Below are 17,747 nucleotides of genomic sequence, written 5' to 3'. Positions count from 1 at the left end.
ACATGTATTCCTAGTTCAATCATTCTATCTATATTCTTTACAAAAGAGGGTATCCTTGATGTCTTAACCCTTGAAACTCATTTAGAATCCAATCTTGCATTGCGTGGGATTGGATCTTGTGGGTTTCAACCCCTCTTTTGAATGTAAAGTCTCCCCTAAGTGAAAACCATCAACCCTAGTGACCTCCCTTCTCTCTCCTTGGAGTTGGGGAGGGGAGAACAACTAGGGTTCGATTTTTCCGCTTTACATTTTGGTGAACCCGACGTGAACATCCTCATTCTGATTATTCATGGTTAGATCTGAAAATTTTGTTTCCTTAATTACATTTCCATGTTTGATCTTTTGCAAATTTTAGAGGCTAATTGCATAAAAACCCTAAAATTTTCTTTTTAGTAATTAAGCTTGTGGAATGTTTTATTGTTAATGCTTGTTTTAGATCTACCCTTCTATTGTAAATTATCAATTCATATTTGTGCTTTAATTCTGAAAATTAAGTGGTTAAATGTCAAAACCCTAATTTTTAAAACCTTCTTGATTCAACCTTTGACTGATAATTCCACTGATCAAAACACTTCCAAATCGGCTGTAACTTTGGATTCCGCAACAAAATCACAATATCTTTCATCCCTGAAAATTTGGAAAAAAGTTGCGAGGACCGTGTGCACCCCGAGTGCCATCATCCCCAACATTTTTTTCAAAATTTCGAGAGCTAGATCTTATTGTATTTTTCTGCTAAAATCCAAAATTTTGGCTGATTTTATCAATTTTAACACTTTCAAAATTAAAGTCAAAGTTGTTCTAGCGATTGCTTGGATTGAGGCTTCTAGTCATTCAAAAATCATTGCAATTGAAATTCATATCAAAATTGTGTTTCTTACTGTCCTAAATCTGAAAAGTGTATTGGCATTCATTCGAAATTTCAGTGCTTTATTCAAATTTTTGCAGTTGGTGACTTTTGAAATTAAGTGTTTAATTGCAACAACCTTGATTTCCACTTTCAAAATTGAATTTTGCGTGAAATTGAGTCAAATTTTAAATTTCAAAACTTGCATTGCTTTTAGTATTCCCTCTAAAATCATAAAATTCAAAATTTCAGTTTCCCTCTCTTTTTCAAAATTCAAATTCTGCATTTTTCAACAATCTTGGTAGGGTTCAATTTTGAGATTGCAACTTTAATTTGGCCTATCTACAGATCGTAAAATCACTCAATTTTTTCAGATTAGCTTTTCATCCCTGAAAATTTCAAAAAAAGTTGCGAGGACTGTGTGCACTCCGTTCGCCACGGTCCCAGACATTTTTTCCGAAATTTTGGGAGATTGTCCTGATTGCATTTAACAGCTTAAATCTAGGAGATTGGCTGATTTTATTGAAATTTTCTACCTCTAAAATTCAAAATCTTCTCTCTCTCTTTAGTGCATGAGTTTTACAACAATAAGCCCTACTTACACTATTCCCGTTAGACGAAGCCTTAGAATTAAGTCTTTCCAAGGTTTAATTACTGAGGAGATGGAACCTAATTTGAATGGCCTATTTAACGAGGACATGGGTAATTCCTCTAATCCTCTTAATGATGAAGAAGATCTCCATGAGGTTTCTGTAGAACAACTTTCAAAATTGGATAACCAATTTGATGATTTTCGACAATGGATGTCTCAAGAATACCCCGATAGCGAAGCTCTTTCATTAATTGAGGGTCTAAAACGTATGGTTCAAAGTGATAAGAATGGAATTGATATTTTGCGAGGTATTGCACACATTGTGGATTTGAATGTGATGCCTATGAAGAGTTGTGCTGAAACTTTAGGTTATACACAACCTCCTACTCAAGTCAATCATTCTATTCCTTTGACAACTCCTATTTCTAGTATACCTACTTTTACATCAAACATAATGACTACTTCAATACAAGACATTCCTCCTATGATCACTAGTCATGGGGGAAATCCCTCTTCTTCAATCAACCCTCTTCCTTCATTCAATCCAACTTCTTCATTCATTCCTTCAATGAGTGTCCCTATTTCATCTCCACAAATAAACATGACGTAAGGGGGCAATTCATTTAACCATTCCATTCCTCCTTGTAGTGTTCCTCCTTTCCAATCATCTCCTATGACTAACTATCATAGTGTCCCACCACCTTACTCTCAATCAATACCTTTTTTCAATAACATAATACCTCCATCACAATCTAACACATCTAATATGAAGTCTTCGACTGAAGCAACCATTAACAATCTTGCACAAACTGTCTCTTCTTTGCAGCAACAAATTGCCTCTATGAATCAATCTAAGACTAGTGTGCCCACATTTGATGTTGCGAGCCCACTTTCTCTTGACATTGTTCGAGCTATCCCCCCTAAACATGTTCAAATTCCGCATTTGGAGCTTTATAATGGTAAGGGTGATCCTCTAACACATGTTAAGACATTTCAAACAATATGTACCAATTTTGCTTATGACCAAAGGTTGCTTGCAAAACTGTTTACTAGAACATTAAGAGATAAAGCCCTACAATGGTATTGCTCATTGCCTTCTTATTCTATTACTTCTTTTGAACAACTTGCAAATGCTTTTATTCAGCAATTTCAAAACAATATAAGTCCTAAAGTTACTTTGATTGATTTAATGCATTGTAAACAAGGTGTTAAAGAAAAAGTGACTGATTTCATTGGTAGATATAAGCATTTGTATGCTCAAATTTCTTTTCGAGTACCTGACAATGATATTCAAAGAATCTTTATTTCTAATTTACAAAAAGATATTAGAGAAAAACTTCTATTTTCTGAGTTTACTTCTTTCCAACAGTTGTGCGCAACTCTTCACAATTATCAACTGACTGTGAGTCAAATGGAACAAGCAAATCCTATGGCTCCAAGTGATAAGGGTGATAGTAGTCAACAACCATTTGGGAAGTTTAAACCGAATAGAGAGTCCATTAAATTCAATGAAAACATCATCAACAACAATGTGAATGCAGCATCAAGTGTGCCTCCTATTTCTAAGTTTTTCAAGAAAGAAAGAAAGTTTACTCCTTTGAATGAATCATTGCATAGTATTATGAATAAGTTATTGGAACAAAATGTGCTTACTCTTCCTCCTATAAGGCAAATAGATCCTGCAAAGATTAATTCACCCTATTTTGATAACAAATCTTTTTGTCAATTTCATCGTCAACCTGGGCATGATACTGAAAAATGGTTTGCTTTAAAGGGTAAAATTCAAGATTTGATTGATAATAACACTATCTCTGTTTCTGGTGTGAATGATAAAGGCAACACATCTGTAGCTCCTCCTAACCAAAATCTTCAGATTTTTACCAATCCATTACCTTCTCATACCTCTAATGTGATTGATACTAACGATTCCTCTTTCTCACCTGATAATCTTGTGTCTATGACTCCGAATGTGATTAACTTTGTGGAGCAGCAGAAAATCCCTAAGGAACCTTCCATCACATTTGATTCCATTGAAACTATCAGGGCACCTGATGGTCCTTTATATATAGTTGCAAAAGTCAAAAATACACCTTGCCGTGTAGTGCTTATTGATCCTTCTTGCATGGTTAATGTCATTACTGAAGAATTTCTTTTTACTTTGCAATTGAATCAAGTGATTTATGATGAAACAAATGTCGTTGTGAAACTATTTGATGCATTTTCTTCTCTTGCAATTGGTTCTATTACATTACCTATTGAGGTCCATAACAAATCCCTTGATGTGGACTTTTCTATTATTCCATCGTCCGAACAATTTCGTGTGAAGCTAGGCTATCCTTGGTTATCTTCCATGAAAGCTATTGCTTCTCCTATTCATAAGTGTTTGAAATTTCCCCATAATGGTGAAGTTGTTACTGTCAATCATAGTCTCTTTAAACCAGCTGAAAGAACTTCTTGCGTTCCTATTGATTATTTTTGGCCTAAACAATTCCAATCTCTTCCTCCGCGAAGTTATCATCTTTTTAAATCTTATCAAAAGTGGAAAAAAGATATGATCCTATCTCTAAGTGAACCTAGAACACCCAAACTTGATATTCCTATCGTTCTTGCGAAGGAAGTTCTTCCTTTGAAAGATAAAACTAATGTCTTTCCTCAAGAAGATTCCCAATCCATCCCTATGAATGTGACTATGCCTATATCTAATAAACTTCCTAAAGGTAGACCTATACCTCCTCATCATGATTGGCTTGGTCTCCTTCCTAAACCAAATATTTCTCCCTTATATGGAGCAGTTCCTCCTCCTTCCTCTTATAGAGAGAAGAGACCTTCTTCTTCTCCTATTACCCAACCTAAGAGACCACAATGTAAACACCCAAGTGATAAGGATGAGAACATTACTCCTCCTCAATCTTCTCAACTTCCTACTAAGAATAGATGAAATCGTTCTGCGCGTGAATGCCAACAAAAGCGTCGTCTTAGAGCCCATGTAGCTGTTTCCCAAAATTTGCAATCCCCAAGAACACCTTTAGCTAGTATTATTCCATTTTCTCCTTAGCCAAAAATTGAGCCAAAATCTCCTAAACATAAGATGCATGATGGTCTTGATCCTGTGCGAGTTAAAGATCCTATTTTTATAAATCTTGATGATGATATAGATGAAAATATTAGTCATGATGAAAATGTTACTCCTGTTCATTCTGATAGTGAATGCGAATATGTTGATGTTGATAACCATTTATCTAACGAATTTTCTAAAAGCACTTATCCTAGCTCCCAGACAAGAACAACGTGGCTCAGAACTTGAACATAGCCCTTGTTTGGATCTTGTGATAGCTCCATCTGCTGTGTTGGATGTTCCTCCTCTAGCATGTTTCCTACCTTCCTGAAATATTGATCAGCAAGATCGGGGGGTAGATGACATGCTAGACTAGTTCATTAGCATAGCAGACTCTCTCCTCCTCTCTTGATCTCTTTTGTTACTTCTTCTATGTGTTATTCTCATTCTTCTATTTGTTGTCCTTAGTGTTGTCTACTTGAGGACGATGCAAAACATTGAGATCTCTTTTGGTCTCTCTCATGTTGACTCAAAAGACACATGTATTCCCTTCTTCTAGGTGACCTTCCTTGATTGGGGAATGAAGAACAATTATGCATACATACATATGATATACATGAATTATCATACAGCATACTGACCCCGAGGAAAGCGAAGTCACCTTGTGCTTTGTGTTTTGTGTCTATTATCCTTAGGCTTATCTCACACTTGGGGGCTAAATCCTTGTGATAACGTGCTCCTTTCTCATTTCTTATATGTATCACTACCTTAAAGCAATCACCCCTGGTGAGGCATGTGTGATCGCTTTAACGTAGGGGGGCATACATCCCGTTTATATCTTTTCAAGATACTTCAAAATTTCTTGGCGAATTTAGCTTTGCCTTGAAAATTTTTGATATCTTTCTTGCATGACTCATAGTGAGGGAACCTTCCTACTGATAGTCATGGTTCTCCCTCATGATCTTCCCTTTTTCTTTGTCAATCAAATTCGTAAGATCCTTAGTCCACTGGGGGCTTGGTGTATCTTGCCTCCTTGACGTGGTGAAAGTTTTTCAATGTTATTTCCTTGTACTTTACCGGAAGTATGAGCGTACGCTTATACTCCCACTAAAGTGGGGGCTAAATGTAGCATCCTAAAATTGCAACACTTGCAATTTCGAGTGCATTTGGGTCTTCACGATGGCGAGCCAATGTTGAACCTGAATGGAGACCCCGAAACCTGTTTACAACACCAAAAACTGCATTTTTCTGCACCCTGGCCTGATCCCTCCTTGCACCCTGCTGTCTTGGGAGGTGGGACCATGGCACCCAGCGCCCTTGTCCTTCAGGACTAGGGTGCCCATTACCTTGGTCCCCCAGGACCATGGCACCTAGCACCCTGGTCCCTGGCCCTATTTTGGGCCTGGTCTCCTTTTGGGCATCGGGTCTTGAAGTTTGCAAATTGGAAAATATTGTTTCTAGGTCGGCCTAAGGTCAGGAAAATCAATCTCTCAACCCTAATTGACAAGTATATAAACTACTTTTCCTCTCCTAGAAAGGGAGGAAGGAAATAAGCAAGAGCAAGAGGCGAAAGCGATAGTCAAACATTCAAACATTCAAGTATTCCTTGAAGCAATTGAGCATTCTAAGTCTCCATTCAAGGCTAGGTGTTGCATTCAAGACAAGGATTCAACCATTGAAGAGGAGATCACTTACAACACATAACATACAACATACATTACACCTTCGCATGTAAGAATACAAACATTCTTACAACAAGGTTGTAGGTACGCGGGTGTAATTGAAGATCTGGAATCCTTGTGCAGAGACGGACAGGTCCCCCTTCGTTTCACAGATTTTTTGGAGGACCGTGTGCACGTCGGGCGCCATCGTCCCGTCAACTTTCACTCAAATTTGCAGAACAGCACTATCTCAACATTTTACTACTAATTCCAAGTCCACAGCTTCATCCCATATCCCTATCTATGTTTATAAGCGAATCTTTCTTACTTTACATGTATTCCTAGTTCAATCATTCTATCTATATTCTTTACAAAAGAGGGTATCCTTGATGTCTTAACCCTTGAAACTCATTTAGAATCCAATCTTGCATTGCGTGGGATTGGATCTTGTGGGTTTCAACCCCTCTTTTGAATGTAAAGTCTCCCCTAAGTGAAAACCATCAACCCTAGTGACTCTCCCTTCTCTCTCCTTGGAGTTGGGGAGGGGAGAACAACTAGGGTTCAATTTTTCTGCTTTACAGTTACTAATGTGTAATTGAGATGCACAGGAAGTTATCCATGTGACCATGGAAATATTACGGAGAACCAAACCTAGACCTATGTATGTTTGTAAAGCTAGGGTTTGTCTATTTGGAGAGACAACACCCCATTTGTGTTGTATTTTATTCATAATAGTAAATGATGCATGTGTGTTATGTGTTATTTAATTGATTTATGTAAAATCCACAAGAGACATGATTTCATGTATAAATTTGTAAAAGTATTTTCATTGTGTCACTTGACACATGTGTGGATTTATGTTTGAATTTTTAAATTTGTCTCTTGGTGGGAATTGTTTAACTATAGTTTTTTCAATTAATGTAATGTGATCCCATAAATGCCTTGGGTAAAGAATCTTTGGGATGGTCAACATAGGTTTGACCCGAAAATAAACTTTAGAGGGGTTAAAAAAGGGTTAAATGGACACCTAGGGGTAGTTTAATAGGGTTTCCTTAAGCCCATAAGGTATACCTAAGGGTTAGGGGTAATTTTATGCAAGTTTCTACTCCCATGTGACCTTTTTGACACCCTAAAAAGTGACTTTTCTAAGTTGTGCGAAAATTGAAATTAGAAGACTTGAACTAAGTTGCAAACCTTCCTTTTCGAATGAGAGTTCCCTTTCCCATTTTACCTTACCTTCCTTTTTAGTTTTAGAAACTTGTGAGAACTCTCACAAAGGGCTTGTTGTTCACCAAAAGTGATAACCCAAGAACACCTACAATTGATCTATGAAGTAGCCAATTCAATCTATGAAGAACCTCAGGGCTTGGACAACATGACAAGGATATGAAACCTTCTACTCTTTAGGCTCTGCAAAACCTAGGCGGGTATACATTTGATGCTTAGAATTAAACATATTACACACCTATGACAGCATCAACATAAACAGATAGATCTCACCAGGGCTCCAAAACAAGTAGTTTACTGCAGATGGGCTAGATCTACACATAAAACTCAACTATGCTTGAGCATGAGATAGATGAAACATTTCAAAACATAACATAAACTAAAGGTATTCTGATTGGATTTTAAATTGGTTTGAGAACCCCTTTAATTGCAAGATCAGTGCCTTATCCAAGGGCAACAAAGTCATACATCAAACTATAAATGAAAGCTTCGATTGCAAATCCATCTTCATTATTAAATATTCATGCATTAATGCCTTCCATAAATGCATTACTAAGATCATTCACAAAATCATCAGATCTTGAAACTATATTCCATTTTTTATGATTTATTACAGAATTTAAATCCTTCCTTGAAGAATCCCTGTAAACAATCATAACTATCTCCTCGAGATAACAAATTTCATCCTCCTTGAGGATCTGATTTGATAAAATGGAAATACAAATCTAGAGACAATCCTGTGTGAATTTATGTATGCCTTACATACACAAGAACCTGCAACTAAGAACACCTATAGCAAGAATTGAACTCCATTACTGAAGGAAAAGCCCTGCCCTGTACAATCTTCAAGAATACTCAAAATTGGAAGCCATGAAAATTGGAGCCATTCTCACAGAATTCTGGAACCCTTACAACTGAGAAGAATTGGGAATAAGAAGGAGAGGGAAGAAAATCAAATCTGCAACTGAAATTGCCAAATATCTCTATAGACGTCTAAAAATGGTCAATGCTTGTGGAGTCATACTTTAACATTTGTGCATTGCCTTATTTTAGGGTTCTTGCGTCGCATTAACATTTCTTCTATGTTGCACACTTAGTCTTTATCATTTGCAAGCATCAAGTCCTTCTTCTGTATTCATCATTTTTATCGCTTTCAAATTAGGTCTTGTTGATAACAATCTTCAGTCATGATTTTGGTCAATCTTATCCTGTCGCATCAATGTACGTGCTCATTTATCATCATTTTGGACATCGTCAATTCTAATCGATGATAGAATTAGGGTTTTGTCCTCTTTTCAATCTCATCATTTTGCGATCGATTCATCATCAATCTTTGTCCTTGTCAATCTCATCATTTTGCGATCGATTCGTCATCGATCCTTGTCCTTGTCAATCTTGTCATTTTGCGATTGATTCATCATCGATCCTTGTCCTTGTCAATTATGTCAATTTGGATCGATTAGTCATTGTTCCTCATCAATTGGCACCTATCAATTTGATCTCCTTGTCAATCTTGGTCAATTTGTCATTGATTTTTGTCAACCAATCTCAATCATTTATCAACATTGGTCCTTTGTCAATCAGAATCATGATCGAACCTACATTAATTTCTTGTTGTCTTGACCTAATTCCTTGTCCTCTTATTTCTAGGGTTTTATGATTTTTTCATTTAATCCTTTTCTTCTTCTTTGTGGGTTAAATAAATCTATTTATTTAGTCCTAGGTCTCTTTCATGAATTAATTAATGGATGAAAACCTATTAATTAATTCACCTAATTTCTATTTCATCTTTTTCCTCAATTTTCTAATTTGCTAATTTCTCCTAATTCCTAATTTCTATTTCTCCTATTTTCTTTAATTTTCCTAATATTTCTCCTTATTTCATGGGAATGGCATTTCAATCTTGTCATAATTTGTCATACATCTTGTATGGCAACTTGCCATAATTTGTGCACAATTTGTCATACACCTTGCATAGAAATTGTCATACATTTGTCATAATTTTGCCATTTTTGATTTGAATTTCCTTTCAAATCTCTTCATGCTAATCTTGTCCTCTCTCCAATTTGTCTATAAATTGGATGATTTTCTTCAGGAATGAATCAATCAATCACATTTTTGAGTAACCTTATGCTACGAATTTCATCTCTCAACAACTTGCTTTCCACATACATTTTGCACTTGTAGGTGAGATCCACATCAAATTTGAAGGTGAAAGAAGAACAATGGAGCCACATGAAGGAGATATCTGCGTCGGTTTGCTTCAATTTCATTCAATTTGAATATCTTGTCTTTATGTCTGCATTGATTGGATTAGGATTGCTTTCATTGCAGTTTTACATTTTGTGATTATCCTAATTGCTATTTGTTTTGATGCTTCTCAATTTCCTGATCTACTTTTTTGGTGAACCCGACGTGAAATAACCCCTTAACCATGTTTTGAGTGCTTTTGAGCTATTTGTAGGTGAAAAACTGAAGAAACAGGGCGACTCAGAGCTCTCTGGGCACTTCTGCGCCTGTGTTGATGGGTTTTGTGCCTGTGTTAATACTTCTGCGCCTATGTTGAGGCATTCTGCGCCTGTGCAAGGCCAAACAAACAAAAAAAAAAAATCAGTTGCTTTTACTCGCAAATTGTTTGTTTTCATTTTGTTTCTTGCGTTCTGGTTTTTCTTTGGTGCTAATTCTCTGTGCAGCATTTTGGCGTTATGTGTGACAAAGACTAAAAATGCAACTACTAACAAATCTTATGTAGGACGTGGTCAAAGACTCTCATTAAAACATCTTGCTTGCAATTTTTTTAAGTAGTTGCACATTTCATTTCTTAAAGGTTAATAAACACCATGCATGTTTTGTCTGTTTTTAATTTGATTGCATGTTTTAACCCTTAGAACGGGGCCTACCTCCCAATTTGCCTGGCACTTCACACAGGCATTGGTGAGAGGTAACGACCCAAAGTGGTGATGGGCTAAAGCCAAGCTCTTTGGAACCACTCTAAATAACTGTGGATGCAACGAAAGTTGTACACAACAGGTGTTGGAATGGTATTGCGATGATTTATTCGCCAAATCAATACCCACCCGAACGGATGCCCTTACTAGAATCTCATGTTTTTAGATGCCAAAATCCTTCTATCTGTTGGCTCAAGCATTGTGATACGTGCATGCTGAAGAAACCTCTCATGTACTCCTCAATTAGAGATAGAAAGTTCTTGGGAAGTGATGCCCCTTGAACTCGAAGCTTGGTATGCCTGAGAAGCGTGTGCACTCTCAAGGGGAGCCAGTGCTACCAAGCGTCTAGCTATCTGGCTGAGTGTTGTATTTTATGGATAGAGGATTCAACAGATATTGCCCTTGCCAGCCATAGGATTTGTTGTGAATGTGCTTGATTGTCTTGAGTCAAAGTCAAACAAACATTTTGTCTTCCATGATTGTCAAAAGTTAAATCAAAAACAAACTTTCAAAAGTGCTCATAATCAACTTGGGTTTTCAAAATCAACAACCTTCAATTAAAAACAAAAGTCCAAATTTGTCCAAGTATTCATCCAACATTTGAACATGGCTTGTCAAAACATTGAATGTCTTTGTTTCAAAATTCATGTCACTTTAGGCTAGGTTTTGCATAGTCCAACTTAGGTCCTAGGGCATATTGTCATCTCCCTTCATTTTAGTCCTTTTCATTGCAAGCATCCTCATTTTGCACTTAGGTTCAAAATCATTTCCCTAAGTTTGCATTTCATTGTCATATCCAAGCTAGATTTCCATTTAGGTGACATTCATGCATTATCCTTGTCATGCTAAAATTAGGTCTTGCCTAGGTTGCATTTTGCATATTCCAAGTCATTGGTCTTCGCATATCCTTATCATTGTATTTTCATCTTGTCTTGGCTTCATCTTGTCATATCATATCCTTAGATCATTTTCATGTCATATCCTAAGTCATTGTCATAATCATTTCCTTCTTGCATTTAGTCTCAAAAATTTGGTCTGTCAAACTTGAAAAATCAAAACTTTGGATGATACCCTAAGTTGTTGTTAAGGAGTCTTGACCTTGTCAAAAATTTGTCTTTTTATTAATATCATTTTTGTCAAACCTAGCTTATATCCAAGCATATAGGTGAGACATTGTCAATTTGTCCTATTGTCATTTGGTCCTTTGTCCTTTAAGGTCTTTGCTTCATTTCAACTTCCCAAGGATGAGTCTTTAGGTTTGCATTCCAAAAAATTTGTCCAAACCTTGAAAAACAACAAAAAAATAGGTTGCACTTAGTTACATAACATTATCAAAGCATAGAAACTCAAAGGTCCAAAGTAAGGTCACATTTTCATTGCATTTAGTTGCATCTAGTTGCCATTCCAAAAATTCAAAAAGTCCAAAAACATTTAGTTGCATTGTCATCCTTTTAGGTTGCATTTGTCAATCCCATTAGTTGCATTTCATAGTGACATGTTTGTTGAAATGAGGTCTCAACCTTCTTTCGAAGCCATTTCATCACAATTGAGAAATCAATCATGTCAATCCAATCTCTACATGTCTCAGAACTTGGATCAAACTTATCATGATGATGTAAATGTCCAAATACAAAAACTAGATGAGAAACTAGCTCAAGAAAAGGAGATTTTGGAACAAAAAGTGAAAAAAATTGAGAAGAATAGATCACAAATGTCCAAAATGTTTCAAAAATTTTCAGGTCGAAATCCAAAGATTGAGCCAATTGATGTAAGATCTCTTATTGAACAATCAAACATACCAGATCTCCTCTCACAAATAGAGACGATGAAACAATTTCAAGAAAAGAGACAACAACATTATGTGCCTCCACAACAAGAACAAGAAGGTGTTTACTATCAATCACATTTTCAACCATCACAACCAATTGTTCAACAGTTCGAACATTTCCAATAGACACAACCAATGGTCCAACATATACAACCAATGGTCCAATTTCAACAATATGTCCAACCAACTATACAATGTCAACAAATGGTTCAACCAATGGTGGAATATCAATGTCAACAACTACAACCAAACATTCAGAAACAAAGGTTGCATCACACACCAACCCAAGTTTCAAACATGTCAAAACAATTGAACCAAGTCCAATATCAAAACATGACATCAAACCAAGACCAAATTCTTGCCAAGAAAGTTAAAAATATAAATCCAATCATGTCAAAACCTTGCAAGGATTCAAATGCGTCTCCAAAGAAAGGTGGCCTTATTAGATAAATCTTAAAGAGAGTCCTAAGTGATTTTCCTGAGGATGATCAAAATTGTACACCAATGTCTAGAAATGGCTCATCCATCCATCAAGAATTTGACCCTCAATTTGCCTCCACTTCCCCTCCCATTCCATCATATTTTGAAGTTTCACAAGAGCAATTTACACCATCACCTCCAAATGATGTATCAAATAATGCATCCTCCCAAGGATTGTTTGCCACAGAAATATATGCTAATCAATTCATTTATACAAATCCCTTGTACTATTTTGAAATGCAAGATTTAATGCCATGAAATGCTTCTCTTTTAGAGAGTCCCATTCAAATTCCATCCCCTTCGTGCCAAAGCATTAATCCCTTGCCAAAATCCCCCATGCATATCCAAACTCCAACCCTATGCCAAGAGGATAATTTAGAGCATGAAGAAATGTGTCTTGAAATAAATCAAGATCAAGATCCTGAAAACTTATCATCCCATCCAATTGTTGACCAAGATCCCATTTCCCCAGACACTCGCAATGATTCACTTATTCCTATCAATTCTATCCAAGAACACAATGTCCTTTCAAAACCCATTGACATTCCACTTCCTAAGAAAGATCAAGATATCCCTTCCATCCTTTCCGATGATCCCATTAAAAGTCAAGAGCAAAGCAACTTTAAAGAGGATTCCAATGATCTTCCTCCTTGTCAAGATCAAATTATTCCTTTAAATCCTCCACAAGATCCTTGTCTTAATGCTCCATATACACTCCAAGATTGCATTTCTTTTGATGATCCCATTATTTTTCCCATTCCATCTCTTGAAGAGCCTGTCATTGAACCATGTCCACTACACAATCCTAGTCTCCCTCATGATCCTAATCCCCTTCATAATTCTAATGTGTCAGTGCAAGATGCTCATGAACCCTCGACATGCATAATGGATTCTTCCACTTTGGTGCAATCCGATCCACTTCAAGATCTCATTATTTCTCTCCTATCATATCCACCTCATAATGGACTCGCGTCTTCTTCCCAAAGAAAAGAGTATCCTACAAGTCAAGATATTCATAAAGGCAAAGGAGTAGATCTCCATAAGCAAGCATCCCTACATGTTAAAGAATATTAAGGGTCATGTCTACACAACTCACTCTCAAGACATTGGTATCCCTCCATCAAAATCAAAACATACACCTTCCCCATCATACTTTCCATCCATCTTAGGTCCTTATATCCCTTCGTCCTCTATGCAAGGTCAGCAAAGGCATACATCCTTGAGTAAATTTCATCAATCCAAAATAACTCCATTTCATTCATATCCATCCATGCATTCCTTTCCTCCTCCAAGCAATTTGGATGCCAAGTATAAACGTCATAAGTCTAGCAATCCACATGTATTCAAGGATCAACATGTCCAATATAATCGACATGTCAAAACAAAGAACAATATGACCTATAAAGAAAAATAAATATCCAAAAGGCCAGAAAGGCCCATTGCTCAAAAACAAAAGTCAAAATATATATGGGTTCCTAAATCCCTTGTGCAAGCAATGCACTACAAGGAACCACAAAAGCATGAAAAATCAAAAACCATGTGGATCCCTAAGCAGCTTCTTGAAGCACAAAAGGAAAAATCCAACTTGGCATCCAAAATTGCTATTCCTCCATCCAAACCTCTCAAATTTGTTCCTCCATCACCTCCTTCTTCCATTTTGGGTCCTTATGTCCACAAATCCCTAGCCTTCATCAAAATCTCCATATCCAAAACCCACTCTTCCTCCATCAGTCCATCACCCCTCAAGGTGTGTGCCAATGTTGATCTTGCCTACATTTCTGTCCATTGAAGCCCAATTCTTCCAATACCCTATCCATTATCCAATGCATATTTTCCATCCTTCGATCCCTTTGATCCCATCCTTTGCATAAATCCTTGCCTTAATTTCATCTCTTTTTCCATGTCCTTATCCTACCAATGTCTTTGAGCATACTTTTAAAGGTCATGGTCCATTTATTTTTAAGGCTACTATCCAAAAAAAAAAAAAAAAAAAGATGTTTGAGTCCTTCTTCCATCCCCTATCATGTGTCCATCTTCTATTGAAAAAGTCAAAATACAAAAAAAAAAGAAAAAGAAAAGAAGAAAAAAGTAAAGCAAAAATAATTCGTCCACTGGTGAAAACCTGGCAAATAGGTGCTTTGGGCAAGTACCGTGATGAAAACCTGGCAAACAGGTGTCATGTGTAATCTATGAACTTCCTGCATACCATACTTGGGGACAGGTTTTATCCTATCATATCCTTTTGTCCTTCATTGTTCCATTATCCTATCAAACCCCTGTCATTACCCTTCATATCCTATTGTCCCTTATGTCCATTTCCTCTTTCCACCTTTGATCTTGACAAGGCTAAGGATCATCATGAGCATCATGCATCTTGTTTGCAACTTTTAGTCCATCATAGCTTTTGGTCTTTATCCATTTGCTTATTATAACCTTTCATCCATATTCCCTAGCTTATTGCAACTTTCTGCCACTATCCCGTATCCTATCCCGACCTTCAGTCCATGTCCCTTATCCATTCTTGGTGTTGCTTATCCTATCCATATCTTATTACTATCCATACACTCTTTTTGTCCCTTGATCTTGATTTGACATAAGGACGCAAAATTTAAACATGGTTTCAAAAACCTCTTGACATGTCCCTCATGCCATGTCACTACTTTACATTGTCATATCTAGTCTCTTGTCCCATCACGCAATAGCCCTTGAAATTTGCATCTGTATTGTCTCCATGATAAAAGGCCTTTGTCTTCCCTCTATCCACCAACATTTCAGAAAGCCTATTTATTCACCTGTCATATTCCTTGCCTTGCTAGACATTGGGGGCAAAATCATAAAAATTGAAAAATGTCCTAAAAAAAAATCCCTAAAAATCAAATAATGTCTTGAAAAAAATCCCTAAAAATCAAATAATGTCCTGAAAAAAATCCCTAAAAATCAAATAATGTCCTAAAAAAAATCCCTAAAAAGTCAAATAAAGTCCTGAAAAACAAACAAACAAAAAAATTTGTAAAAACTCGAAATTCCTACAAAGTGAAAAACATCAAAATCCAAAAACCAATTTCTTTGGCATTTTACATTTTGTCGATAAATGGTCCCCTTTGTGCATAGACAGATCACTGAGCGTACATCCAACGACAATCAATCAAACATTGTGCTTTAATGAAATCACGCATTAACAGATAAACTGTTCGACCAAGCAAGCTTTCAACCTGATCACAGTTGTCACATCAATCCAAATAGCATCAACATTACCATTGGTCCTTGTCAACATTATCATGGGTCTTATACAGGGTGTGGTATACTCAAAACTAGACTATGTCCTATCTTAGACGGGGTACCGCATTCCCTGAAACTAGACAACATGATCATTCTTGTTTTCTACATTTGACAATGATGATTAGACTGTTTGTTTGACTTGGTTGAATTTGTGCATCTTATCTTTTTACTGATTTATCTTTGGCTTCGATCATGTTCCTATGTTGCTCGATGATGTTGCTGAGTGATTTAGAGTGACCGGGATGGTTCATGGTCCCTTTCCTTTTTTTGTTGTGTTTGCTGTTTGTGGAATGTTTGTCACAAACTAGCGCAACTATATCATTGGGTGTCTGTGATAAGTACATTCACTTTATGAACGCCGCACATACCTCGACCCTTGATGTATGCACCCTAGGATACTTCACTCATTCCTTGTGTGCGATGTGTCTGTCTTTTGCAAAAGGGGTTGTGTTCCAGCTCTGGCCTTCAACGCCATGATGCTCTGCATCCACTTTGCTACAATAAATAAAGGTTCTCACCTACTTATGTGCATTTGTCAAAGCAAGTTTTCCTTCATCTCTAACTGTCCTTTGTCTAATTTCTTCTTACTAACATTTCTTCCATCAGTCTTGGCAGTCCGTTTGGTCTAGTTCGGTCATAAGTGCACAATTGCACTTGTGCACACTATCTTGCACTTGTGTAGCATCAAGTTGTGCCTGTGTATTACACAAGCATAGAACATCTCTACACAGGCATAAAACATCTCCACACAAGCGTAGATCTACATTTTTCCCTCCCTTGTGAGCTCCACAATGTCCCACAATCAAGCAAAATGCATGAAATTGAACATATGGTTTTTTGAGCTACATACGAATGCTCCCACATTGTCTGGTCGTCTATAGGTGCGTACACGTTCCCCAAGGTGATTTGCCAATGGAATGTTCACCATCTCTCTACAAGGGTCCTTTTTCCTAAGCAACAACTCCTCCACTTTGGCCAGTGCAAATGAACTCTTTTCCTTCTCCTTGTCTCTTATATAGATCTTTGTCAGTACCTAGATGGACGTGCATGCTCTCCATCTTGTGATGGTCACGATCTTTTGTGCCTTCCACTGCTTGTCCTTTGTGCATCCGACCTTCGATTTTGGATCTGTTTGAACCTATCATCTTCTGTCATTCTTATCAATCACTTGGCCCCTTTTTTGGATTTTTCCGGCCAATTCCTCGAGGGGGCATGTATATGTCATTGTTATTGTCTGGGGAATTTTCATTATTGTTCTTTGAAACAACGCTTAGAATCGCATTGTCTTAAAGAGGGGCAAAATGTAGACATCTAAAAATGGTCAATGCTTGTGGAGTCATACTTTAACATTTACGCATTGCCTTATTTTAGGGTTCTTGTGTCGCATTAACATTTCTTCTATGTTGCGCACTTGGCCTTTATCATTTGCAAGCATCAAGTCCTTCTTCTGCATTCCTCATTTTTATCGCTTTCAAATTAGGTCTTGTCGATAACAATCTTCAGTCATGATTTTGGTCGATCTTATCCTGTCGCATCAATGTGCGTGCTCATTTATCATCATTTTGGACATTGTCAATTCTAATCGATGATAGAATTAGGGTTTTGTCCTCTTGTCAATATCATCATTTTGTGATCGATTTGTCATCAATCTTTGTCCTTGTCAATCTCATCATTTTGTGATTGATTCGTCATCGATCCTTGTCCTTGTCAATCTTGTCATTTTGCGATCAATTCGTCATCGATCCTTGTCCTTTTCAACCATGTCAATTTGGATTGATTAGTCATTGTCCCTCGTCAATTGGTGCATATCAATTTGATCTCCTTGTCAATCTT

The sequence above is a fragment of the Cryptomeria japonica genome, chromosome 1 (genome assembly GCF_030272615.1).
Source record: "Cryptomeria japonica chromosome 1, Sugi_1.0, whole genome shotgun sequence".
Lineage (NCBI taxonomy): Eukaryota > Viridiplantae > Streptophyta > Pinopsida > Cupressales > Cupressaceae > Cryptomeria > Cryptomeria japonica.
This window is presented reverse-complemented; position numbering follows the sequence as displayed.